Source organism: Oryctolagus cuniculus, chromosome 19 (assembly GCF_051225735.1).
Source record: "Oryctolagus cuniculus isolate XC-2025 breed Fujian yellow rabbit chromosome 19, ASM5122573v1, whole genome shotgun sequence".
Classification (NCBI taxonomy): domain Eukaryota; kingdom Metazoa; phylum Chordata; class Mammalia; order Lagomorpha; family Leporidae; genus Oryctolagus; species Oryctolagus cuniculus.
In genome coordinates this window covers 67,104,467-67,129,589 of record NC_142885.1, presented here as the reverse complement: position 1 = coordinate 67,129,589, position 25,123 = coordinate 67,104,467, and the positions used below count along the sequence as shown (strand labels likewise).

At 46.5% G+C, this 25,123-nt stretch overlaps 1 protein-coding gene and 1 non-coding gene across 3 annotated transcripts in view; one reads left to right on the top strand and one right to left on the bottom strand.

Annotated features, from left to right (window-relative positions):
* Window positions 1–25,123, top strand: part of RBFOX1 (RNA binding fox-1 homolog 1) — a 1,595,659-nt gene that overhangs the window by 291,774 nt on the left and 1,278,762 nt on the right. The gene's annotated exons all lie outside the window — the stretch shown is intronic.
* LOC127491509 (small nucleolar RNA SNORA21) lies at window positions 6,900–7,035 on the bottom strand. Its single transcript, XR_007920230.3, has one exon. It is a non-coding gene; the product is annotated as a small nucleolar RNA SNORA21 (small nucleolar RNA).

Here is a 25,123-nt window from a genome sequence, read left to right as displayed (position 1 = left end):
TTCCACCTATTCATTGTTGCCTAAAATCCAACCATTTTCTCAGTTCTCTGGTGCATCATGGCCATCACCAGTGTATTCTAAGTGAGTCCACCTGAAATCATGAGTTTGGTTTTGATTTCACCTTCTGTCTTTTAAAATAAATTTCATCTTTTATCCAAGAATGGATAAATTATTTCTTTTCCCCTGTTACGGTTTTCCTGGTAGTGGCCGTGATGGTTTTCTGATGTTTCTCTCTCCCCTTTTACTTGGGATGACACCGTTTGTTTTACTTAAGTTCATCATGCATTGAGAGCTGACATTCTTAATAGTTCTGTCACTGGTGTTCCAACAGGCTGCTGGCAAGATGCACGTGGTGCCTGCAGGAGATGGGGCCATCTCAGCAGTTTGTGTAACACCAATGGGAGGTGAGGTAGCAGAAAATAATTAGTTGAGTTAGATGTAAATGGGAAATGAATGAAGCAACTGTTAATATGTGGATGCCTGGGAGGAGGGGGAGCAGGCCTCATTTCAGGTCTCAGGAAGAATAATTGAATCAATGGCTATGCAAATGAAAGCAGTATTAAGAGACTTTATGGCAATGTATAAGGCCAGAAGAGCTAAATTCAATCAACCTCCATTTATTAGGTGTTTATTGTGTTCTTGTCACTGTGTGAGGTATTTTAGCAGAACTGAAAGGAGAAAATAATGGTAAGACATAAATAAATAAGACTGTAGGCTCTTCAAGGGAGCCAAGGTTTCACAACGTATTAACCCTTCAGGGAGGTACTAGAAAGGTTGAGTAGCAGTTGCAGGCTACATTAATGGGTAAAACTGTTAGGAATAGCAGGGACAGCATTGATTCCAGGAGGCGTGACTGAGTGTGTGACGACGGCTCCTTGATTCACCATCTCAGAGCCATCAGTCCCCTATAGATGGTGTAGAATTCATGATGGCGCTTCAGAGGTTCAGATGCCAAAGACCCACATCACACTGCCTGGGTGTGATTCCCAGCTCTGGCTCCTGACTCCAGCTCCCTGCTCATGCAGACCCTGGGAGGAAGTGGTGATGGCTCAAATGAGTGGGTTCCTGCCACCCATGTGTTTGTTGCTGGCTCCTGACTTTGGCCTTGCCTGAAGCACTAATCCCTGTCATCGTAGGCATTTGAGGAGTGAACTAGTGCATGGAAGCTCACTCTCTCTTTCTCTCTCTTTCTCCCCCTTCCCCGTGTGTGTGTGTGTGTGTGTGTGTTCCTGTGTGTCTCACAAATAACCAAGTAATAGAAAATGTTCCTCATACAACACGGCATGCTATTACATGCACATATACATGTTTGCAGACACACAGATCTGGTCAGGGCTCCTCGGGGCTACACCGGTGCTGCTGGAGCAGCAAGGCAGGAGGAGAAAATGCCCTCTGCTAGTCGCTTGCTTTATAGGAGCCTGCTCGTGGCATACGGTTATATTCCAGGTGTTCAGAGAGGGTAAGTCAGCACACGGCACGGCATGGACGAGAAAGGGGGAGGTTGTGAAAAGCAGGTGACGTCAGCTCCTTGGTTGATTTCGCCCACCCTTTGGATCTGTTGCAGCATATATACGAGCAGTATTTCAGCTGTGCCTTCTGAAGCGTACGCCAGCCCGGCAGCTTATAGTAGTTACTGCAAATCTTAGAGAAAATGTTCCTTGTATTTCCTGGTTGACCCCAGTGTCATGCTTTGATGTACTTAGCATTCTTTCCTGTGCTGTTCTTGCATCTTGTTTAAGACTGTATTTTTTTTTTCTTTTTGTATCTGATATCTCAGTTGTTTTTATCCTAGGAGTTTGCTGTTTACTGTTTCCAAGGGTATTCATTGTAAAAGAATCTCTGTCATCCTAACTTTTGACTCGCATTCTTTTATATCCTGTGCCTACTTTGCCGTTAGCTTTTCATCCTTATTTTCTCAGAGTTGACTTTATGAAACGGTCCGGTGATTTTCAGAAATCTGAAAGCTTTTAATATTTTCAGTTGAAATTCAGAAATGGATATAGACACACCTTTTATTTGTTACGTCAAGTTTAAAATTGGTGACCTATGTTTAAAGTTGTCCATAATAGCTATCATAAGTTGGCTTTTCGAAGTAGATCATACAGATTAGTGCTTAGAACTAAGTAGAGTTTTTGCTCTGAAAATATTACTTGCCATCTTTCCTTTTTACATACGATTATTAGAACAGTGATTTTTTTGTATAACTAAAGGATTTTCTGGTGTTTCATTTGCTGAATAAATGAAGAGAAAGCCACCCTGTGCTATCCCGTAGAAGGGCTTAAGGACTCTGAACCCTGAAGGTTAATGAACAATTAAAGTGAATTAAGGTTATTTTACTTTTAAGGGGGAGAAGATGGGAAAAAAATGGCTTGACCAATAAGGATTCGTCTAGAGGTGAATTTTAACAGTTGAATAAATTTGTCTTGATTAAAGAAGGAAATAACTTGGAGAGGAAATTTAAGTGTTACTTTAGGGTTATTGAGAAATAGTAGCTAGTGGTGCTGAGGAACCTAAGGGTGACTGGTCGCCCACTTGAGAGAATTTCTTTATTAAATGTCACCTGAATATTCCAGAATGGCTGCTGTGTATGGGGAAATATGATTCCATCTCCCCTGGATGTGTGTATCTGGATCGGGCCATAGGGAATTTTATGTCTTGGTTTAGTGAAATAAGACTCTATACAGAGGCCAGGCAAATAGATTTCTTCTTGCCCGCCAGTTCTGATTAGTGAAGGCGCCCTGTAGCTTTGTTGAGAAGATTTCATCGGAGCTCAGCAGGAAAGTGCCGTGATTGATTAGCAATGTCTTCCAGGGGTATAGGAAGGGGGAGCGGTAGCTCATATTCCAAGACTCTGCATTCCCTTCTAGGCAGGGGAACATCTTCCCTGATGGTCGAAGAGGGGGACTTGGTCTCGCTGGCCTGCAGAATGAATACCAAGATGACTTAGTTTCGTGTTACTGTCAAGCAAGAGAGAACAGTCCAGGCCTAGGCTCTCAGGAGTGACATTAAGGTTCGGTTAGGGATACCTACCAGCTTTTTAACCAAATCCCCTTTCAACTTGGTGATTTAATTGTAGGAAGTCCCTCCTGCAATTTTGTTTAGGGGGTACTGTTGGCATGAGGTTTAATCAGTTCATGCTGTTGGATGCTGCAGATCACACTCTTAAACACACATGGGAGATGGGGAGACTGGTTCCATTCATTTTGGGGAAAGGCAAATCAGATTGGAGAGAGATGGCTGTGAAGGTGGTGTTTTCCTTTTTCAATCTGTATTGGACCCAGGTGGAAGGGCTTGGCACTACGCTGCTGTATCCTTCATGTCTCTCTCTGAGCAGATGCTTCATCAGAGAGCAGAGCCAGGAGCCGGAGGAAGACTTAGGAACCTGCTGTTGGTGAATGCATGGAAGGACAGTGATGTTTCCCTAACTGGCTCTATTCATCATAATGAAAAATGTCAGTAAATAGGAAAAAATGAAAACTGAAAATATGTAATAAAAATTAGTTACATAGTGATGTTTTTTTGTGTCCATCCTTGTTGTCTGTGCACAGCCTGGCTGTCTGGCCTCATGAAAAGCATCAGGGGTGGGTAGGAGTGACAGCCTGCTGTGGGAATGCAGCCAGTAGAGAGTGGAATCAAGCCACTGGCTTCTTAAAATGTTTATTTATTTATTTTCATCCACTTGAAAGAGTGATAGAGAAAGAGAGAAAGAAACAGACAGAGAGACCAGGTCTGGGTCAGGCTGAGGCTAGGAGCCTGGAACTCCATCTAGGTCTCCCACGAGGGTGGCAGGGACCCAAGCAGTTGAGCCATTGTGTATCGCCTCCAAGGAAGCATTGCCAGGACGCAGTATCAAAAGCAGAAGATCCAGGACTCAAACCGCCCCACTATCCTGCAATGCCCACTCAATGCTACCATCTTGGAAGTAGCCTCTGACAGTCAGCATCCTCTCACCTATTTGAGCCTAGGTTTCTTTTTTCTTCAAGGTGGATCAGCCCACAGACACCTGAGACACTCAGTAGACTCATTCACTGGTACCTATCCTGAGTCCCATTTGAAGATGGGAGCACAGGTCGTTCGATCAGAGAGCGGGATTTGAACTTGGGCACTCATCCCGGTGACAGTCCTTCATGGTGTGCTGCTGTATAGAGTACTGGGTTCTGAATCTAAAACTGGGGCTGTTTCTAGCTTCATCACACACTATCTGTGAGAACTTTACCAGCCCCCAAATCCCTTTGTCCTCCGGTCTCTGTATCTCGAAAAGCTTCAAGGTTCTGTAAAGTGCTTCCGGGAAAGCTGGTGACACATCAGCTGTGAGTGCAGCTCTCCGAGCAGGAGGAGCCACACGAATCTGTGGTTGCACTGTAAGCGAGTGCAAGAGAAGGTCACAGAGGACATGGAGAACGGGTCATGGAGAGGGTGGAGAACGGGTCACAGAGGACACGGGGAACAGGTCACGGAGGGTGTGTAGAACAGGTCATGGAGGACATGGAGAACAGGTCACGGAGGACATGGGGAACAGGTCATGGAGGGCGTGGAGAACAAGTCACGGAGGACACAGGGTACGGGTCACGTAGGACATGGGGAACAGGTCACGGAGGGTGCAGAGAACAGGTCACAGAGGGTGCAGAGAACAGGTCACAGAGGACATGGGGTACAGGTCACTTAGGACTCGGGGAACAGGTCATGGAGGACACGGGGAACAGGTCACAAAGGGTGTGGAGAACAGGTCACAGAGGGCTTGGAGAACAGGTCATGGAGGACACGGGGTACAGGTCACGTAGGACATGGGGAACAGGTCACGGAGGGTGTAGAGAACAGGTTACGGAGGACACAGGGAACAGGCCATGGAGGACATGGGGAACAGGTCACGGAGGGTGTGGAGAACAGGTTACGGAGGACACAGGGAACAGGTCACGGAAGGGGTGGAGAACAGGTCATGGAGGACACAGGGAACAGGTCACGGAGGGTGTGGGGAACAGGTCACGGAGGACATGGGGAACAGATCACGGAGGGTGTGGGGAACAGGTCACGGAGGACACAGGGAACAGGTCACGGAGGGTGTGGGGAACAGGTCACAGAGGACACGGGGAACAGGTCACAGAGGGTGTGGGGAACAGGTCACGGAGGGTGTGGGGAACAGGTCATGGAGGACATGGGGAACAGGTCACAGAGGGTGTGGGGAACAGGTCACAGAGGGTGCAGAGAACAGGTCACAGAGGGTGTGGAGAACAGGTCACGGAGGGGGTGGAGAACAGGTCACGGAGGAGGTGAAGAACAGGTCATGGAGGGGCTGGAGAACAAGTCACGGAGGACACAGGGAACAGGTCACGGAGGACACAGGGAACAGGTCACGGAGGACATGGAGAGTGGGTCACGGAGGACATGGAGAACTCCTCAACTTGTGAGCAAAACTCATCCACATCCAGTGATTATGAAGCTGTGTAGAGTCTATTCAGAGTCTGAGTCCATAAATATTATTTATGGAAAATCTATGTGCAAATCACTGTTTCAGTTTCCCTGTGATGAAAGGTGCTTTTACATCCATTCCCTATCCTGAAGGAACTTAAAATTGTATTGAGAACAGCATTTTTCAGTCTGGACAATTTAAAAAATAAAAACCTAGATGTTAAAAGCATTTGTATTACTCATCACTTTTTCTCAGTTGGAATATTCTGCAAATGCTTTATCTGTGTTGTGAACTTACTTATTTCTCAAGGACTACACACTGTGTAGCAATGATCCTGCTTGCTCTCATTCCCCAAAATACCGATGAAGAAGGATCCTGTGGTGCCTGAGGGTCTCTTTAAAAGGTTTGTTTGGGGTCAGGATGGGAATGCTGACTCATCTAGGGATGGTTTCTGAGAAGTGAGTTTGTGATGAGGAGTGTGAGTTACTGCCATCCTCCTGAAGAGCCGAGGTTGGACTGGGGTGACCCAATCTGGAGCAAGCTGAAAATGGGAGCCCATGGTGTGCCGTGTTGTGAACGTGGTTTGGACTCTGTGAAACCGACGTTGAAGCTGACTGCTTTTATGGCCATGTTAGAGGTGAGGCCTGTAACAGGTAATTAGTCAGTGAGATAGATGAATAACCATCCTCACAGAAGGGAGTTCTTACTGTCCACGGACTGAGTTAGTTACCACGAGAGCAGGTCGTTGTCAGACTCATTTGTCCTTTGTGGTTTTCTCACTTTGACACCACATGCTTGTTGGCCCTGCCATCCTCTGCCATGCCCTAATCCAACAGGTGTCTCGCCTACTTCTCCCCACAAAATAAGCAGATGCCAGCATCATGCTCTTGGACCCCCTGACCTGCACATCCATGAGCTAAAATAAACTTCTTTTTTTGTCAGTCTTCTAGACTTAGGAGTTCAGTGATAGCCACAGAAAGCTGACGAGGACACAATGGAATGAGGGTGTGAATGTATGTTTTGACGTGACAGCGTCACAATAGCAGAGGCAATGTACAAGCGGCAAGAACAAAGGGTTCACAGGTACGTCTGCTGTAGAGAGCACCATCTGGGCACCTCTGTATTCATGTGGCCATGTAGAAGCAGTCTGATAGGTCACAAGGACACATGCATGAGAGCAGCAAGTAGCACTTACTGCCTGTTTTTCTCTTCCACCAACACATGCTGTGGGAGGGACTCATTAATCGCTTGTGTCACTGTATATGATTAATAGATCATTTTTTAAAAAATAGGGATGTAATCATTTTCTTTCCAATTTTCATTTTATTTGAAAAGCAGAGAGAGATTGTCTACCTACTGGTCCATTTCTCCAGTACCTGCAACAGGCAGGGTTGGGCCAGGCTGAGGTCACGAGCCCAGAACTCTGTCCAGGTCCCTCATGTGGAAGCAGCAATACCGCACCATTCCTCTACCCCTCTTTTTTTTCCTTTCTTCTTGTCACCCCACCGACTGAAGCAAAACAACACAACATGTGGCCTCTTCACCCAAAAGTGGTGTTTTTGCTCTGCCCCTTCTTGACGGCTTCATGGGTCAGAAACAGAAGACCTACTGAGTGCTCCTGTAGGGGGAAGGACCGGGTTCTGAAGTCATCCCTGCCACCTCCCTGGTATGCTGAAACCTGGATCAGAACCAGAGGAGCCAGGACTGCAGCAGGCGCTCCAGTGTTGGATGAAGGCATCCCGAGAAGCCCCTCTACCACCGCACCAAATCTCCACCCAATAAGACAACTTCTGTGGGGAAAAACATGAAAATGACAGCCGAACACACCGTAGGAAAAGGGACCCGCATGGAGTGCCCCCCCCCCCCCCCGCTGTTTCTGAGCGCCCTGCAAGGACATCTTGGCTGTGGAACAGCCCCTGGGCTGTCGGTTATCAGAATCTAGGAGGCTGTGTGCTCCTCTCTCAGTCTCCACTGGTGCTGACTCACTAAATGAGTGCCATTTTCCTGACGTCAGAATAGCAGGATTGCGATTCTGAGGGTTTTCTTTTTGTGCTGCATGATGTGTGTGTGGACTAAACCTTAAACAACTTTATTTTATTTATTTGTTTTGTTTCCCCAGAAACCCTTTACTTAAGGTATACAAACTCCATGCATTTCATGACTACAACCTTAAGAACATAGTGATAGTGATTCTTCCCACCATACCTCCCCTCCCACCCTTCTTCCAACCCCCTCTCTTATTTCCATTCTTATTTTTTACTAAGATCTATTTTCAATTAATTTTATACACAGAAGATTAACTCTATACTAAGCAAAGATTTCAAGAAATAGTTTGAAAACAAACTATTCCTCCAGAGTTTTTGATTTCTCTTTTGCTTTCTTCTGTGACCCACTGTCATTCTGGAACGTTCTGTTCAGTCTCTGTGTGTTTGCATATGCTCTAGAGACTTAGGGTTGTTGATCTCCAGCTTCATTCCATTGTGGTCAGAGAAGATGCATGGTATGATTTTGATTCCTTCAGATCTGTTGAGACTTCCTTCATGGCCTGGCCTATGGTCTCTCCTAGAGAAAGTTCCATGAACTGGTAAAAAGAATCTGTATCCTGCAACCGTAGGATGAAAAGTTCTGTAGATATCTGTTAGGTCCACTTGGTCTACTGTGTCAACGAACTGTTGTTTCCATGGTGATGTTCTGTCTGGTTGATCTGTCCATTGCTGAAGTGGAGTGTTGAAGTCTCCCATTACTATTAGATGGGAGTCTATGTCTCCCTTTAGATCCATCAACATTTCTTTCAATTGCCAGGTGCCCTGTAATTAGGTGCTTATACATTTATTTTGCTCACATCTTCCTGTTGAATTGATCCCTTAATCCTTGCTCAGTGTCCTTCTTTGTCTCTTTTAACAGTTTTTGTGTTGAAGTCTGTTTTGTCTGATACTAGAATGGCTATGCCAACTCTTTTTGGTTTCTGTTAGAATGGAATATCTTTTTCCATCCTTTCACTTTCAGTCTGCATGTTCAGTTTGTTGGTGAAATGTGTTTTTTTGTAGGAAATAAATCACAGGTTTCGTTTTTGAATCCATTCAGCCAGTCTGTATCTTTTAATTGGGGAGTTGAGGCTATTTACATTCAAGGAGACTATTGATAAGTTATTCCTTGGCCCTGCCATTTTCCCATAAATATTCCTATTGTTTACTTTGGATTTCCTTTATACCTTTACTGGGAGATTTTCTGCTTCCACCTGCTTTCTTTCTTTTTTCTTTTTCTTTTTGGTTTTTGGTTTTTGGTTTTTTTTTTTTTTTTTTTTTTTTTTTGACAGGCAGAGTTAGACAGTGAGAGAGAGAGAGAGAGAGATAGAGACAGAGAAAGGTCGTCCTTCCTTTGGTTCACTCCCCTAATGGCCGCTATGGCCGGCACAAAGTGCCAAGCCAAAGCCAGGAGCCAGGTGCTTCCTCCTGATCTCCCATGCGGGTGCAGGGCCCAAGCACTTGGGCCATCCTCCACTGCACTCCTGGGCCACAGCAGAGAGCTGGACTGGAAGAGGAGCAACCATGACAGAAGTCGGTGCCCCAACCGGGACTAGAACCCAGGGTGCTGGCGCTACAGATGGAGGATTAGCCAAGTGAGCCATGGCGCCAGCCATAACTCCACCTCCTTTCATAGTGATGACCATGTTTCTATGCTTATGTGTATAGCACATCCTTAAGGATCTTTCATAAGGCTGGATGAGTGGTGACAAATTCTTTCAATTGCTGTTTGTTAAGGAAGGTCTTTATTTCCCCTTCATTCATAAATGAGAGCTTTGCAGAGTAGAGTATTCTGGGTTGACAGTTTTTTTCCCTTAAGACTTGGACTATTTCTCACCATTCTCTCCTAGCCTGTAGGGTTTCTGATAAGTCAGCTGTGAGTCTAATTGACGATCCTCTGAAAGTAATCTGGCATTTCTTGTGCACATTTTAGAATCTTTTCTTTATATTTTACTGTGGAGAGTTTGACTACAGTGTGTCATGGTGGAGACTTTTTCTTGTCATGTCTATCAGGAGTTCTATGTGCTTCCTGTACTTGAATATCCCTTTCTTTCTCCAAATTTGGGGAGTTTTCTGTAATCATTTCACTAAAAAGGCCTTCTAATCCGTTTTCTCTTTCCACACCTTCAGGAACTCCTAAGACCGGTTTATTGGGTCATTTGATAGTATCCCATAGATCTCTGACACTGTTTTTATAGTTTTCTTATTTCTTCTTCTTTTTGGTCTGTAAAATTTCCAGAGATTTGTCTTGTAACTCAGATATTCTTTCTTATACCTCACCAGTTCTGTTGTTAAGGCTTTCCACTGTATTTTTTATGTGTTCTATTGAATTTTTCATTTCCAGTATTTTGCTTTGATTTCTCTTTAAAATCTCAATTTCATGAGAAAAATTTTCTTTCATGTCATATATGGATTTCTTTAGTTCATGGATTTGCTTCTGATTACTTCTAAGTAATCCTGTGATCAATTTTTTGAATTTCATTTCTGGCATTTCATCAGTCTCTTCATTTTCATGTTCTAGCATTGAAATGTTGTGTTCCTTTGGGGGCATCATGTCGTCTTCCTTATTCTTGTTTCCTGAATTGCTGTGTTTATTATTGCACATTTGTAGAGATATTTGTTGATATATTTTTTTTCCTGTGGTGGCTTTTTGTCTTTGGACTATGCCTCTGTGGATTAGTGGAGTGTCCTCTCTTTCAGTGAATACCCAGAGACATGTGGTGGGTATGGTCAGGGAGCTCTGTTCAGTGCTCCAGGGTTAGGGGAGTATCCAAGGTGACTCCCAAATTGTGTGTAGTAAATCTCATCTTTATTACTATTTTTTTCCTATCAAAGGGGAGGTTTGATCAACTCTATTGGTATAATCTCATACTCACCTCCTCACCTCAAGGCAAACTAGTAAATGGATGCTAGCCCCAATGGGTACAATATTCATTTATGCTGCATAAGAACCACACAAAGGATCTGTGCAGTCCTCATTGTGAGCACAGATCCCGCATCAGTGACCCTCACCAGGGCATCAGGGAGCCTCTGGCACGTGGAGCTGCCCACAGTGACTGCCCAGCCACACCCTGCACCCACCCATGCCGCCACAGTGTTTTCACAGTCCCAGCACACAAGGCTCGCGCACTCATGAGCACCCAGCCAGACTCCGAAGTCTTCTCTGCTGGTTGCTGGGTGCAGGGACACAAGCTGGCACAGCTGTTACTTATGTCCAAAATGGCTTCTGCTAGCTCCCAGCTAGCTACAGGACACTGGTGCCAGGTGGTCGGGAAGAGAGTAGCATGCCCCCCTTTTTTTCTCTAGATTGGCAGATACACTGTTCCCCACAGGGCTGCAAGCCAGACTCATGCCCAGCTCTTCCCACAGCTTTATCGCCAGTGGCTTGAGCTGCTATAGTCTGGTCTCACCTCACTCTCCAAAGCTGCAGCTGGGGTCCTGAACTGTGTACGTCCACACCCTCCATGGAGGTCCACAGTGTCCTCTGATTTGCAGGGAGTTTCCTGTGCCATTGTCTCCCTAACTCTTCTTGAGAGCTCTCTCCACGTATTTTTAAACTATCTTCCCTGGACTAGAGCAGTAATCTCCCTGCCTATTCCACCATCTTGGTGCCTCTTCAAACCTTAAACAATTTCATCCAGAAAATTCTGTAGAGATATATTTTTATTCCTGGTGTGTGGAATACATGATACTCCACGATCAGATATTTTTAATTAATGTTGTCTTAGTGGAAACAATGACAAGATTTTGTCACTTTCCATTATATAGAATACTTTGTGAATATTTTATTTTTTCTCAACTCTGTCACTTGAATCTTCGCCAATCCAACAAAAACATGCACACACAACCCCTTGATGTATATTTATTAGATTTGTAGGGATTATATCAAGATTGTCTTTTATACCTTGTTACTATTTTGGTAACTTACTGTATTTTAAAGTTTATTAAGATCTTTTTAAAAAAAGATTTATATATTTATTTATTCGAGAGGCAGAGTTACATAGAGAAAGAGAAGGAGAGACAGAGAGAAAGAGAGAGATATCTTCCATCCACTGGGTCACTCTCCAAATGGCCGCAGCAGCCGCAGCTGGGCCAATCTGAAGCCAGGAGCCAGGTGCTTCTCCTGGTCTCCCATGGGGTGCAGGGCCCAAGCACTTGGGCCATCCTCCACTGCACTCCCAGGCCACAGCAGAGAGCTGGACTGGAAGAGGAGCAACCGGGACAGAATCCGGTGCCCCGAACAGGACTAGAACTTGGAGTGCTGGTGCCGCAGGCGGAGGATTAGCCTATTGAGCCGTGGCGCCGGCCTGACCCTGATAGTCTTTCACCATCCTCTTCTGTTTTTAAGGATTCTTGTGATCACACTGAAACCACTCGGATAATTTAGAGTAATCTCGTTTTACTGTCCACTGATTAGTGTAGGGGAGTTCATGCCTTCCCTCTGCAGGTTAAGTCATTGAATCTGCTGGAGGAAACCGACAAGAGACAGACTGGCAGGCGAGAAAGGATGCACAGTGATGAACCTGCTTACAAAATGTGTAACTCAGTGAAGTGCCGGATGGTTGAGGCTCAGGTGCCCTCTTCCCACGAAAAGGAATGCGGTGGTTCGGGGTGCTGCACTCAGTGTTGGAGGAGAAGAGAACAAATCCCGAGAATACACAGTGGCTTTGAGCACATTTCCTCTGATTTTGGGAGTGAGGCTGGATTTCCTCTCATCTCTGTAACGGGAGTTTACCCTTGGTTGCTGAGATTTCAGGAAGCAGGTTTCAAGTCTTGAGAGATAGGGACGCCAGAGAAAGCTCTTGCCCAAGGCTGCTGCTCCATGGGCACTCCCATCTGCAGTCCAGCATGGTGTATTTCGTGGTATCTGTTTTTTTTTTTTTTTTTTTTTTTTTTTTTTTGCCTCCTCTGCCCCCATCATTGGCAGCCTTAGTTCTATCTGCAACATTACTTCTTTTTTTTTGCCATACAACATAAAAAAAAAAAAATTCACAGATTTGGGGCCGGTGCCGTGGCTCACTTTGTTTATCCTCCGCCTGTGGTGCTGGCATCCCATATGGGTGCCGGATTCTAGTCCTGATTGCTCCTCTTCCAGTCAGCTCTCTGCTGTGGCCCAGGAGGGCAGTGGAGTGCTTGGGCCCCTGTACCCGCATGGGAGACCAGGAAGAAGCACCTGGCTCCCTGCTTCGGATCAGCCCAGTGCTGGCCGTAGCGGCCATTTGGGGAGTGAACCAATGGAAGGAAGACCCTTCTCTCTGTCTCTCTCAATGTCTATAACTCTACCTCTCAAATAAAAAAAAATTCACAGATTCTAGTAATAAGGTGGGGATTCCTTTGGGAGGTTCATTACTCCTATCAAGAGTTTGTGCTAAATTCTGCTAGGGGTTAGGAGACTGTCTAAGCCCTTGTCTGCAGTGGGTCATAGTGGTGTGCTTGGACTTTGAAAGATGTCTCCACTGCAGTGGTGGATGGGGACCAACACGGATCGGGATGTAGGGAAGCTTCTGCAGGGCTTGGGGTGGGTGGTGCCTAGGCTGGGGCTGGGACAGTGAAAATGCATACATGCAAATGAGCCCTGGCTCTTTTTCTAAGAATTGACCTACGTTAGCATAGGATTAGAGTCTAGAGGACCAGAGGACGGAGAATTATTTCTTCTGAGGATTTTTTTTTTTTTTTTGACAGGCAGAGTGGACAGTGAGAGAGAGAGACAGAGAGAAAGGTCTTCCTTTGCTGTTGGTTCACCCCACAATGGCCACCGCGGCCGGCGCGCTGCAGCCAGCACACCGTGCTGATCCGAAGGCAAGAGCCAGGTACTTCTCCTGGTCTCCCATGGGGTGCAGGGCCCAAGCACCTGGGCCATCCTCTACTGCACTCCCTGGCCATAGCAGAGAGCTGGCCTGGAAGAGGGGCAACCGGGACAGAATCCGGCGCCCCGACCGGGACTAGAACCCGGTGTGCCGGCGCTGCAAGGTGGAGGATTAGCCTATTGAGCCGCAGCATCGGCTTTCTGAGGATTTTTAATGTGTTTTAATTTTTTTTATTTGTGGCCCAAGCAGAAGGGTAGAGGCAGGGGCAGAGAGACAGACAGAGTGCTCCCATCTGCTGGGTTGGTCCCCAGTAGTCCAGAACCTAGAAACTCAGCCCGTGTCTCCCATGTGGCTGGCAAGGACTAAAGAGCTTGAGCAGTCACCTGCTGCCTCCACATGCATGAGTATGAGCAGGAAGATGAAACTGGGGCCTGAATCCAGGCACTATGATGTGGTGCGTTGGGGAGGGGTACCCCAGGTGGCTTCTTAATTGCCATGGCAAATGCATACTCTGGCTTTTTTATTTGGACAGAAGACAGCCACTTGGTGCATGGCAAGTCTGAGTCTCTGGGTGGAAAGGGTGGTGAGCACAGGTTGCCTTTGCTGACTGGACTCAGCTCAGAAGACACAGGCACACCCACCTCCCCACACAGCATTCACGCCTCCAGAGGCGCTTGGGAGATGTGTCTGTTCTGTGATAGCTCTTTGTGCCTGCCTTCAGATTTGGAGATAGGGGTCTTATCAAGGCTGTTTCTGTTCTGTGCCACTCCTGGCTCCTCTATGCTAATCACTCTGACATTCTGTATTCACTCAGTGAGAAAGGAATCCTTTATCCGGCATTGATGGCGACACTTGTTTCTAATGAGAAATCTGATGAAATCAGGTGCTTTGAATACAGAACAACTACAAACTTTGGTGCTTTACCAGTCTCCGGAAGTTCCTCTCTCCCCTTTAGGAAACCATGGTTTGGATGCAAAATGCCATCTGATGGTGATTTCTGTCTGACAAGGGTTTTGCTTTGAAATCCATCAAAAATGAGGAGAAATGACATTTTCAAGTGGACAGATGGGAAAACGGTCTCTTGGTCTGTGTTGAGGTGTCCTAACCCTCTGTTCTTTGCAGAAAAGATCATCTCATCAGAAATTCTGGGAAAATGGCTCTTCATTCTTTTTCTCATTTTCTGACATTCTTACTCTAAAAGTCATTATTAATGGAGCAAACTCTGCCTCTTAGGTAGTCTGTGTCTTCCTCTACCCTGGTGGTGTTTCATTACCATTTAAATATGCCACCCACTGCTCCTTCTGCAGCCTTTTGAATGGAGGGTCATTAGTAGATTTTTCCCCCTAAATTATGCTCTGCAGTTTAAACAGGATGGCCTCCAAAGAGGCTCTTTTCACTCTGAGGACGCGAAGTGGGGTTTGAGAGAATTATCTGGATAATTCAGCCTCCTGTTAGCCCTCCTGAAGAAGAATCTATTTCCTGTTCAGTTGCCTCCATTCTTCCCCACTACAGGGTTGTTTTTGCCAAAAACCAACAAACAAAAAACCCCAAAGTGTTCATTTTTCATGATGCCTACAAAAATGTTGCTTGAAGTTCTTAGTATTTTAAAAATTGGTGTAAGTGTGTGTAAGACCTCCGGAGTTAGTGTTTCAAAGTAGGACTTGGGCCGTAATTTGGTTCACCCACTGCCATCTTTCCAGGGAATTCTCTGCTTTCCATGTGTGAGATTCCCTTTGGAATACTTGGAACCTGGGCTTTGTCCTCATCTTTCCGAATCACAGTCCCTTGGAAGGGGACGTACTCCTTCCAATGTACATTGCTGGAGACCCTCACAAGTGTCTGGCCACTACAGAAGTCAGTAGAACACACACTAATTCTAAACTCAGTGGAGTCGACTCTCTGGAGCACCTGTGAATGGGAGTGATTAGTTATTATCGATAACCATTGCTCATTCCTGCTCTCAAGGAATGGTGACATCATCGTAGAGCCCCTCATTTAGATTACCAGGTAAATCCTGCCCTAAAAGTAGATCTCAATCTTTCTGAGCCTCAGGTCTTTTATGAAATGGCAACAACACATGAAAGCCTTCAGGTTGCTGTGATGATAAATATTTGGCAAATGAAGACCCTATCCATAGGTGAAGTATTCTGTTTGCCTCCCTACGTGTTTCCCCCTCAGCAGACAGACACGCAGCTTGTGTCCTCCTCGTCCTACTAAGCCGGCCCCTCTTACGTGGCAGGTGTACTCCTAAATGTGGGGAGGTCTCAGTGAACAAAACTGAGTTCCTTCCTTTGTGCATCTTGTGTCCTAGAAGAGGAATCAGGTTGTTAGACATAAGCAAGCAGGTGTCGAATACACTGATCAGGCCTCTACAGAACGTGAGATCAGGGTAAGGGATTCAGAGGAATTAACATTTTTCCTCTCTTATCTGAAGGTCTGAGAGTCAAGTCTCTAGTAAGTGGACAGTAGGCAGAGTGACAGGAGAAAAGGCACACACATTTGTTACCTGCATGTACATATGAGCCTCATGGAGTATCAGCAGGTCCTTGGGTCCTGCACCCCATGGGAGACCAGGAGAAGCACCTGGCTCCTGCCTTTGGATCAGTGCAGTGCGCCGGCCGCGGCGGCCATTGGAGGGTGAACCAATGGCAAAGAAAGACCTTTCTCTCTCTCTCTCTCTCACTGTCCACTCTGCCTGTCAAAAAAAAAAAAAAAAAAAAAGAGTTGATAGGGGAAGATGGCAAGGAGAAGTCGTGGGACAGGGTGGGAGCAAATGCATGGGGAACCAAGGCTGTGTTTTTTTAAAGATGTATTTATTTAATTTGAAAGTATTTATTTTGAGAGTTACACACACACACACACACACACACACACATACACACACACACAGAAAGAGAGAGAGAGAGACAGAATCTTCCATCAGTTTGTTCACTCCCCCAAATGGCCACAACAAGCAGCTCTGGGCCAGGTCGAAGCCAGGAGCCAAGAGCATTTTCCAAGTCTCCCACATGGTGGCTGAGGTCCAGGCAGCTGGGCCATCATCTGCTTCCCTCCCAGACCATTAGTAAGGAACTGGATCAAAAGAGGAGCAGCTGGGACATGAACTCGTGCCCATATGGGATGCCGGACTCACAGGCAGTGGCTACTTTACCCACTGTGCCATGGTGCCAGCCCCAACAAAGGTTGTCTTGTTATGTAGGCTCTCAGGTCACAGCCAGAAGATGACAGAGTGCTAGAGTCTCTCTGGGTGAGGGGCTGTTGGCTATCGGTCTCCTTGCCTGGGACCCTGAGTTAATCTTCTCTGGTTGTTGGGGTTCCATGGAGGGTCTCATGATCGTTGCATCCTATTGTCACAATGACCTCTCATCAGACAGAGGAAGCCCCTCACTGCCCTTCAGGGGAGGAAGAGGGCCAAGGAACAAGGCGGGGCAAGGAGGGTCTGAGAGAGTCTGTGGTGTTCTTCATTCAAAGCACTGAGCATGCCTTGGGTTTCTTTTACTGAGCCCAGCAGTGGGTGGAGGTGTCCAGCAGGAGTGATTTTTTAGACAGTGTCTTAAGAATGTTCTCTTTGAGGATGAGCTATTTGAATAAATAAGTGAAACAACTTCATAATAGAGACTCGCTGTGAGATTGTTGGTGTCAACCATTCTGAATGCTGTACCCATATACAACACGAGAGCAACGTCTTCACAGGAAGCTGAGTTTACGTATTAGTTAAGCTACGAGAGCACATTCTCTCAATAGAGTCTTAGTAGCCTCTTGGTAGAGAACACCCCCAAAACTGGATGGAGGAGTTGCTGGCGAACCCCCATTCTGGGTCTGCTTGCTTACTGTGCATATAGACAATCGCTGACCCTGAAGTGGTAAAAGAAAGCAAGAATGTGTTTCAAAGTACAGAGCAAGTGATATGAGCTGGAGTGTTTTAATTTGTACTCCAGGTCGTTGCCTCACACAAGAATTCTAAGTGCAGACTCAATTAAAGTGCTAAAAGTGGTACCAAAATTTATTCAGGTGTGAAAGTAAAGACACACACATGACAAGCAGAGAACTGCCTGTTGTAAGTGGACAGTGGGCCAGAGAATTGCCCAAAGGAAGGAATGATAGAGGAGTAGAGTGAGGAAGATTGCACCTGTGCAGTTCCCACAGCCGTGGTCCATCGTGGGACAGAGCCCTCCTATTTGTTGGCCTCTTTTATGAGATAGGGAGTAATACCTATGGAGATGTGAAACCACCTGGGGATTACATGGCACCTGCACAAGTTTCACATGGAACTTAATATCCATATTTGCATGACATCCCCCTTCAGGTCCTGGATGAAGTCAGTGCATCCCCAGAATGGGGGCGTTTGCTTGGCAGGTAAGAGGATGGACTCACATATGGGGCTTGCAGCTTCCAGCACAGCAGACCTAAAGTCGTTAATGAGCTGGGCATTCACTGCTTAATTCTTAGGTTCCCTGAAAAGTTAGGGTAAGGGTTCATACTGAGTGAAGTTTAGACCGAGAGATATGTGTTGAGTTTGTGGCCAAGTTCTTTGTTGGTCTGCCATTCTCACCCTCCTCCAGCTGTTCAGCAATATCACGGCCTTCAGGGGAATTCTGATGATAGCAAAGTGGGCTGCAATCAGTCCAGTGGCTACGTGTAGGTGCTTGGGATTTTTGCTTCAGGCATGGGGTTCTTGGAAAAGAATGCTTTCAAGACAAGGCCGAACATCAAGATGATATTTATGGGAAAAATAAATGAATTCATGAGCTAGTGATTAGGGACCTTGTAGGGCCGATGGCACAGCTCCCTGGATTTGGTGAGCTAATTTTTTAAGAGGCTGATTTACAACCATAAAAATAGGGCATGGAAACTTTAAGGTAAGGGAGGGAGGCTAGGGGACTGGAGGAGACTAGGACCTGATGGTTTCTAGCATCTGCATTCAGGAACTGTGCAGAGGCTTGGGTTAGGTCTCAGGGCATGGACAGAGTCAAGCTGTTCACTGAGATTTGGAGCTGTGTTGTTGTAAGGCCAGCATTTCCATGCAGGTACTTCATAGGAATTGGGTAAAGATCATGAGATAATAGTTTAGGATTGGTCAGCCAAGCAAAGCAAGGATTTGAGGGCGAGGTGCTCAAAATGTCTTGGGATGAAAGTGGCCATTTGATGATTTTTATCAAAGAGTTTTGCTGGGTCTTTCAAAAAATTTCTGGAGGCCAGTGCTATGGCTCAATAGGCTAATCTTCTGCCTGCGGCACCAGCACACCGGGTTCTAGTCCCGGTCGGGGCGCCGGATTCTGTCCCAGTCGCTCCTCTTCCTGTCCAGCTCTCTGCTGTGGCCTGGGAGTGCAGTGGAGGATGGCCCAAGTGCTTGGGCCCTGCACCCCATGGGAGACCAGGAGAAGCACCTGACTCCTGGCTTCGGATCAGCGCAGTGCGCCGGCTGCAGCGCTGCGCCGGCCGTGGCGCGCTGGCCGTGGCGGCCATTGTGGGGTGAACCAACGGTAAAGGAAGACCTTTCTCTCTCACTCTCTCTCACTGTCCACTCTGCCTGTCCAAAAAAAAAAAAAAAAATCTGGAAAGAGCAGTATAGTGATCTGGACATTTGACTTCCTGGGCTGGTTTTTCCTGGATTAGTGAAATAGTGAATTCACGGATGGTTCTGATACTCAATCATCATCATCCTCGTTATTGACTAATGTTTACTGAGGACTTACTCTCTGCTGAACACTTTGCTTGTTTCTAAACATATGCATAGATGCATCCCTGTCTTTTTATGTCCCGCCTGTCCATGGACGTGAACACCACTCACACACCACTGTGAATTAATGGCAAGTGCCATAGGCTGGCGAAGGAAAAATGTGGCTTGCTGTGAAAGTGTGCTGTAAATTAGGGGCACCTGCTGGTGGTCCGGGGGCATGTGGAAAACAGCTTCTGAGACTCAGACGTCTGCACAGATGCCAGTTAGATAAAGAAGGCAAGGAGAGGGGTTGGGTAAAGGAGACTGAAATCTACCTGAAGAGCAAGGAGAAACAAAATGAAACAAAATGCCCTTGCATATCAACAAATATTATGTCCCCATGTTCACACAGAAATTTACACAAATAATACCCTAAGATATATTCATAGTACACGGTGACAGTATTCAGACCCATCAACATTGACAGTCTACCAGTGATTGCCTGGTCCATTCCTCTAACTAAACAGCAGTTGTTTGTTGAAAGAATGAGTGAATGTTGAATTAATCAGCCCTGTTTAGTGCCTCGGTGACCTCCAACAGCTCATTTGCTTATGCAAAGCCCACAGAAACTTGATGGAAGATAAATTTACATCCCAACTCATCCCACTCTTAAATGCCAGAAAGTAGGCACACCTTTGAATAGACATGACCTGGCCAGCCACGTGAAGATAACCCACCAACGTTGTGCATATGAACTCAATGATTTTGGCTGTCTTACGTTTGGGAGTAAGGAAACAGGAAAGAACTCCAAGTTTGGTGAGGGAGTTCCTGTCTTCATGATGGAGCTCTGTGTGGCTTGAGGTCTTGGCTGTTTGCTTTGAGCACTGTTGGAGATGAGATGGCCTTGTGATAAGATGTGAGAAGACACGAGGGGTCAGACTGTGTTCAAGTTACAGCTCCATCCTTCAGGAACTGTGCAAAGTTGGCTGAATGGTTTAACTCCTCCTCACCCAGTTGTGTCACCTGCAAAAATAGGCACAGTATCAACACTACTGTATGGGTAAATTTTAAAAAAGAGATCTACTTATTTGAAAGGCAGAGTGACAGAGTAGAGGGGAAGGAATGAAGAAAGAAGAGGGAGAGAGAGAGATACAGAGAGAGATTGATTTTCTATCTGCTGATTCACTCCCCAAATGTCTGCAACAGCCAGGTGTGGGCCAGGCTGGAACCAGGAGACAGGAACTCCATCCAGGTCTCCCAGATGAGTAGCAAGGACCCCAGTACTTGGGTCATCTTCTGCTGCCTTCCGAGGCACATTAGCAGGAAGCTGGATCAGAAGTGGAGCAGCTGGAACTTGAACCAGCATTCTGATAGGGGACGCCAATATCACATATTAACCCATTGTACTCCCATGCCAGGCCCATGATCAACTTTTAAAATTATTTAACTGAAAAGCAGAGACAGAAATCTAATTTTGGGCCAGGCAAAAGCCAGGGACTCAATCTTAGTCTCCCACATGATTGGCAGGGTCCCAGTACTTGAGTAATCAGCTGGTACCTCCCACGGTATACATTAGCCTGAAGCTGGAATTGGAAACTGAGCTGGGACTTGAACCCAGGCACTTCACTATGGAATGTATGTGTCCCAAGTGACATCTTAACCATTCAGACAAATGCTTGGCCCTAGACACCACACGGTTCTTCAAGGATTAAATGAGATATTTAAAAAGCAAACAGTACAGCATCCCATATGTGCGTCGGTTCGGGTCCTGGCTGCTCCACTTCCGATACAGCTCTCTGCTGTGGCCTGGGGAAGCAGTAGAAGGTGGCCCAAGTCCTTGGGCCCCTGCACCCATGTGGGAGACCTGGAAGAGGCTCCTGGCGCCTGGCTTCAGATCGGCACAGCTCTGGCCGTTGCAGCCAATTGGGGAGTGAACCAGCGGGTGGAAGAACTCTTTATCTCTCTGCCTCTCCTTCTCTCTCTCTGTGTAACTGACTTTCAAATAAATAAATGAAAATCTTAAACAAACAAACAGTACCCAGCCTGGAATCTGTTTATTTGGAAGGTGCTGCCCTTGCAGAGGAGTGGTCGCTACCCTCTTATAACCCCACTCCTGGCAACCAAGGAAATGCCCACGTCAGCTTCACCGTGTCGCAAGGCATAGATGTAGGCAGAATTGGGTTTGCTTGTATTTGCAAATCAGGCCACTGGAAACGACACTCTTTTTTTTTTTTTTTTTTTTTTTTTTTTTTTTTGACAGGCAGAGTGGACAGTGAGAGAGAGAGAGACAGAGAGAAAGGTCTTCCTTTGCCGTTGGTTCACCCTCCAATGGCCGCCGCTGCAGCCGGCGCACCGCGCTGATCCGATGGCAGGAGCCAGGATCCAGGTGCTTTTCCTGGTCTCCCATGGGGTGCAGGGCCCAAGCACCTGGGCCATCCTCCACTGCACTCCCTGGCCTGGAAGAGGGGCAACCGGGACAGAATCCGGCGCCCCGACCGGGACTAGAACCCCGTGTGCCGGCGCCGCAAGGTGGAGGATTAGCCTATTGAGCCGCGGCGCCGGCCACGACACTCTCTTAAGATTCCATTTGATCCCTTTGATCAGGATCTCGCGCCAAGTTTCTTCAAGTTGGCAGGGATGGCTGGTGTGACGCGATGGGTTGTTGTCAACTTTTTCAAATTCATATCTGAAGTAACCTCTGTCTCTCTGAGGTCTCACTGAACACATAATGGCTTTCACTTGAATTTCCAACAAGTTTCAAGTAGCCAGAATGTAGCAGGAATGTGCCCTTCAGAACTCAAAGCAGATAAAACTTTCTGTTACCCCTTACCTAGCCAAGGACGTGAGCGAGGGGTTTAGTTGTGTGATAAGGATGTTGATGTATTTCCTTTTAGAAGTTCTGTCAGATGAAAGTCCTCCAAAGCTATGTTTATCATCCACTCTGTGTCTCACACGTTTGATAGTGGATTAAAAAAACAAACTGTACTGATATAAAGGTTGTGGTGAAATAAAATACTTGGGGAAGTTGTAATGAATCTAAGTGATGATATTCATAAAGCTACCTATACAATTAAAGTAATGAGATGACTTCTAGACTCAAACTGTTCAAAATTCTTTAATATAAGTCATTAGAGGAAAGCTCCATTCTTGGCATATGCCATTGATTCTGGTAAGCTGTTTTGCATAGTTTGTCAAGATAATAAGGCTGCAGATTCTCCCATTCTTGGTTCAGAGTTCAGGCAGAGTCCTGTGCCTCTCTAATGAGCAAAGTGGACATTTACAGTGTGATCCGAGCAGAAAATCACAGGAAAAGAGTAACTGAGAATTGGGCCACCTGGGGAATGGCGCCTTGGGTGTCTGCACCATTTCTGCTTGTTCTTTTTTTTTTTTTTCTTTTTTTTTTTTTTTTGACAGGCAGAGTGGACAGTGAGAGAGAGAGACAGAGAGAAAGGTCTTCCTTTGCCGTTGGTTCACCCTCCAATGGCCGCCGCGGCCGGCGCGCTGCGGCCGGCGCAGCGCGCTGATCCGATGGCAGGAGCCAGGAGCCAGGTGCTTTTCCTGGTCTCCCATGGGGTGCAGGGCCCAAGCACCTGGGCCATCCTCCACTGCACTCCCTGGCCACAGCAGAGGGCTGGCCTGGAAGAGGGGCAACCGGGACAGAATCCGGCGCCCCGACCGGGACTAGAACCCGGTGTGCCGGCGCCGCTAGGCGGAGGATTAGCCTAGTGAGCCGCGGCGCCGGCCTCTGCTTGTTCTTCTCCAGTGTTTTATAGAAGGGAATGAATAATGAGATTTCCAATGTAAAGAATTTAGAAGCCTTTGGATTTAAGGAAGGAAGGCATTTTAATATTTTAAAGAAGATTTATTTATTTACTTGAAAAGCAATTAGAGGAGAGAGGTGAGGAGAGGAAAGAGGAGAGAGGTGAGGAGAGGAGGGGAGAAGGGAGGGGATGAGAGGAGAGGGGAGGGGAGGGGATGAGAGGAGGGGAGGGGATGAGAGGAGAGGAGGAGAGAGGAGAGGGAGGAGAGGGGAGGAGAGAGGGGGGAGAGGGGAGGGGATGAGAGGAGAGGGGAGGGGAGGGGATGAGAGGAGAGAGAGAGAGAGAATAATTTCCATCTGCTTGTTCGCTCTCCAACCAAATGGCTGCAGTGGCTGGATCAGGATGAAACCTGGAGCTCCATCCAGGTATCATGTGGGTGGCAGAAACCCAAGTACTTGGCCCATCTACTGTTGCTTTCCAAGGCACATTAGCAGGGAACTGGATTGAAAATGGAGCAGCAGGGGCTGAAACCATCACTCTTATGGGATGCCAGTGTCACAGGCTTAATCTGCTGCGCCATAATGACAGCCCAAATATTCTTACTTAGAATTCTTGTCCCTGAGAAGGGTGGCATAGTTGTAGGGGTGGACTACACTGGTTGAGATTTCCGTGGTGAATTTATATGTGTCCCTCATTGATGGAGCAAATAGAAAATAGACTTTTGGGGCTAGTGCTGTGGCGTAGCAGGTAAAGCCACTTTCTGCGGTGCCGGCATCCCATGTGGGCACTGGTCCGAGACCCGGCTGCTCCACTTCTGATCCAGCTCTCTGCCATGGCCTGGGAAGGCAGTAGAAGATGGCCCAAGTCCTTGGGCCCCTGAACCCCTGTGAGAGACCTGGAAGAAGCTCCTGGCTCCTGGCTTTGGATCGGCATAGTTCCAGCCATTGTGGCCAGTTGGGGAGTAAACCAGCAAATGGAAGACCTCTCTCTCTCTCTCTGCCTCTCCTTCTCTCTCTGTTTAACTCTGACTTTCAAATAAATAAATAAATCTTAAAAAAAAAAGAAAATAGACTTTCACTATTTATTACCTTGGTACATTCAACTATCCTCTCTGAAGTCCTTAAAGTTCCCAAAATGACTGGAATGGTGGAGAGTCCTGTTATTGCTGCTATGTGCAATGCACTTCTGTCAGGGAGACCAAACTAAAATGTGGAATTTGTACAGAACACGGTGGAATGCAGAATTACAATGGTGGTTGCAGGCAGCAGGTTAAACCTCTGCTCGGGACACCTGCATTCCAAACTGGACAGCCTGGTTCCAGACTTGGTTGCTCCACTTCTGATCCAGCTTTCTGCTAATGGATCCTGGGAGGCAGCACACGATGGCCCGAGTGCTTGCAATGCTGCTACCCATGTGGGAGACCCAGATGGAGTTCCTGGCTTCTGGCCTGGGCCTGGCTCAGTCCTGTCTGTGCCTGGCATTTGGGTAGTAAACAGCATATGGAAGCTCGATCTCAATCTCTCTCTCTCTCCCTCTCTCTCTCTTTCTCTCTTTCAAGTTAGCTGAAAAAAAAACTTAAAAATAATATAATCCCCAACTTGAGTATTTGGTTTTGCAATTTTTATGTTTTTTTTTTTATGTATTTGAAAGGCAGAGACATAAAAGAGTATGATAGATACAGCTGGACAGAGATATTTCAGCCACTGGCTCACCACCACAAATGTGTGCAACACATGGGTTTGGACCAAGGTTAAGTCCAGGAACCTGACATTCCATCCTCATCTCCCATGTTGGTGGAAGAGCCATCTCCCAGGGAACTAGAATTAGAAGCAGAATCAAGATCCAAACTAGGCACTGTGAATTAGGAAGCTGCCATCCCAGGTACTGTCTTAATTTCTATGTAAAGTGCCCACTCCACTGCTTGTTTTGATTTAATTATTTTCAAGGAATATTTGTTTACCGTGGTGCTTATATGCTGAAAATGAGCTCTATGTGTCTATATCTATACCTGTTTATGAAAAACTATGTATTGATGGCCCTTTAAATCCCTTATTCATGTCACCATTTTGGGAGTGCTTAATGGGTACCAGTGCATTTCTTGTGTTTGCTCATGGTTAGTCCTCATTCATAGCCCTAGGAAGTGGGTGGTGTTAATTCTATATTATAAATGAATTCAACAGAAGTGTGAAGAGTTTAAGTCATATTCACAGGCAGTATGCATAGCTGTCAAATGGAAGCATGAGGAGTTGAACCATGGCCAGGATAACTTTGAGCCGCTGCTTCCAGTCCATGGAAGACACTGCCTCCCTCCGTGGTTGGTGACCCAAGACCTGGTCCTCTCAAGGCCATGCACAAAGTAAGGAGCGCACACAGTGAGCACGTGGCTGACATGTAACCACCAGTGCAGAGCTGTGATGGGTCCTCTCATCCTCTGCTTCCTCTTATTGCCTTTCAGCCATAGTGTT